We start from the raw sequence: 3,206 nt of genomic DNA, 5'->3' as shown, positions 1-3,206 counted from the left end.
GGACGGCGGGGCCGGCGCGGGGCGGACGACGCGCCGCACGCGACAGACGACGAGCCGCCGGTCCGCATCTCCCGACGGGCCTGCGCGACGACGGCCCAGAAGTCTTTGCCCTCAAAAACCTCGTGCGGCCGACGATGTTCCACCGGTCGCCCTCGTGCTGGCGGAGCTCGGCCGTCGTCGCGCCGGGCCCCCTCGTCGGGTACCCGTCGGCGGTGATGTGGAACACGCGCGGCAGACGGCAGCCCGGCGGTGCCATCAACCCGAGACGGATGAGCTCGTCCGTCTCCGACGTGTCCAGGCTCGTCGGCCACGAGCTGCCGCCGCCGCCGCCGTCGGACGCCATTGAGACCGCCGGGAATGGGAGCTCGTCGGCGGTGGAAGCGCGTCGGTGGGTGGGGTGAGCGGTCGAGTCGCGTCGAGTGGAGTGCGAGAGGCAGACGGGCAACGGGGGGCGGTGTTTTAAAGGCAGGCGTCGGTGGGTGGGGGGCGCCGTCCGGTAGGTGACCGACGCCCCGGCGTAACACCGGCATTAATGGCGCATCGGGCCGGCCGCCGCGTCGGGAACCGTCTTTGACCGACGCTTAGACGGCACGCAACCGCCCCGTCCACACACATCGCGTCGTCGTCCCCACACGTCGCGTCGTCTTATTTTTTTTCGTCCAGCCGACGCCACGTCGCCATGAGCACGTCGCTCGTCACGTCACGTCGTTTTTTTATAGGGTCGTCGTCGTACGCACGCGGACGGACGTGTCTACGGGGTAGTCGGCGTAGAGCCCCGTCGCGCGGGTACAGCCCCGTCGCGCGGGCAGGTACAGCCCGTCGCGCGGGCGGCGGCTTTTTATGTGCTGGGACGATCCTACCCTTTTTTATGAAGGGGTACAGAACGATCTCAGCCGTTGTTGTGTTTAGGGGGTTGTACCGAAGAAGAAGCGACGCAGTGATACTTCCTCAGAACAGTGTGATGACAGAGGTTCCCTACTTGGATTTCATCCGAACGAAGAGGTTGTCTTCTTACATACACCTCTCAAAAGAGTAGTGGCCTATCATTTCGACATCTTCAAGATGGAAGACTTGGGCCGCTTACCTGTGGAACCTCGAGACCACATATATGTTTCTTTCCCATACACTTTGGGGGTGTTTGGTTCCCTGTGCTGCATGTGGCTCGCACCCATCATGCAAAATTAGGACGTTTGGTAGGTTGTATGGACTTTTCAGCCTGGCCCAGTGAATGCAAAAAGAATCCTCTCAGCCAGGCTGAGGGAAACGCAAGTTTCGGGCGTATCTCGCGTGCAGGCTCCTTCCTTCGATTTATCTCCTCCCCCTCACGTCTCTTCGCATCCATTGACCAAGCGCCGCCGGCAGGGCATCCATCGACCAACCGCCGGTCTCGCCGCCCTCGACCAACCGCCGACGTCGCTGTTTGCCTTTCACCACGCGCAGCAGCCCTCGACCAAGCGCCGGTGTCGCTGCAGCCGCCGTCCTCGACCAAGCGCCGGTGTCGCCGTGGCCGCCGTCCTCGACCAAGCGCCGGTGCCGCCGCCGCCGCCGCCCTCGACCAAGCGCCGGTGTCGCCGCGGCCGCCGTGCTCGACCAAGTGCCCGTGCCGTCGCCGCCAACCAAGGCTAACCGCTGCCATCCCCGTTTGCCCTTCACCAAGCGCTGCCGCTGGCATCTGCCAAGGATCCTGCTGGTACGTGCTAGAGCCGCCGCACGCCGGATCTGGCGCCTCGCGCGGCCGCAAGCGAGGAACCCATTTCTCTGAATCCATCAAGCCCCGGACCCCATCGCCCCGCGGTGCCACAATATCCCTGTTCCTCACTGATTTCAGCCATATTCGGACGAATCTGCTCCTCGTGCAGTCATCTCATGCAAGTTCACCAAACATCCATCTCCGTTCATGTTTGCATCAATTCAGCCAGGCCACACTCAGCCAAGACCCCCCATACGATGCAGCCTAAAGCTAACCAGGGAACCAAACACGCCCTTTATGTCTGATGGGGGAGTTTTCAAGCAACCAGTAGCTCAACTAAAGTACCATCTTGGACTAATGGCATGTTTAGGCAGTTCATGTTCTTCGCGTGTTGATTGGTGAGAACGAGAAACCATGGTGCATTGCTTACGTTTTTGTACATCGTCGCGATCTATGAAAGAAAATGATTTAATCAAACTCTTGTCCATTCCTCGTTTTGTTATCAGGGCATCACTTTTTTTCCTTTTTAATAATAGATCACAGAAGAGAAAATATGCAATTGTGTCATTTGTATTTGAGTTTGGTCGAGTGATATTTTATCTGGGGAGTGTGAATATGGTTTATATGACTTGCTCAGCTAAAATATATGCATTAGCCAGGTGCATGAGCATTCCTACACGCATTAGCACGGATCTTCGAGCACATCGACAGATCACGAAATGATCGATTCAAACCGTTGTAAATGATGTTGTACATCCAGTGATAATAGGATTCGTGAAAGATAAAATTAAAACTAGAATGTATTGCTATAAACTATCTCTAAAAAAAAGGGCAGCCACGTGCACTTAGCTCCCGCTTGCGCAGGGTCCGAGGAAGAGTCCGACCACTTTTGGTCTATAGTACGCAGCCTTTCCTTACATTTCGGCAAGAGGAAACTACTTTACCGCTGCGCCAAGCTCCCCTTCTCCTATAGACTATCTCCGACGAGTGAACCCGACCCAACACCGGCGGAAGATTTCTATCGAAAATGCAGGGGTGATGAACAACCATCAGAGACAGGGCACGCAACAAATTGGCATGTTTAAGTCACTACTCTAGTGAGACGATGACAACAAATTGGCATCTTAACCCAAGCACATCTCTATCCCATGCCTTCCCCCCTCTCTTTTGTTTCTTGTTCTAATGTTTTATATCGTCTCTTGTACTCTGTTTGTTTTATGGGTGTTTTTATCATAGCATAGATATAGAGCAGAGGATTAGGAAGACAATTATGGTTTATATTATTTTTTTTAGAACGAAGACGCCGGTGGCGTCCGGCTTTAAATTAATAAAGCCCACATAAGGCAGAATCCAACAAGTTCAACACAGGACAGAAAATAGAAAAAAGGCCGCAGCCGAGGATTGATACATGCTACCGGCCGAAGCCTGCGAGAGAATGAGAAATGAAGAAGCAGCGTGCAAGTAGCCGGTCCAAAAGGTCACAACCCACGGCAGGCTGGTGGCGGGCGCCAATCTG

Source organism: Triticum aestivum, chromosome 6B (genome assembly GCF_018294505.1).
Source record: "Triticum aestivum cultivar Chinese Spring chromosome 6B, IWGSC CS RefSeq v2.1, whole genome shotgun sequence".
Lineage (NCBI taxonomy): Eukaryota > Viridiplantae > Streptophyta > Magnoliopsida > Poales > Poaceae > Triticum > Triticum aestivum.
Note: the sequence above shows the minus strand (reverse complement) of the source record.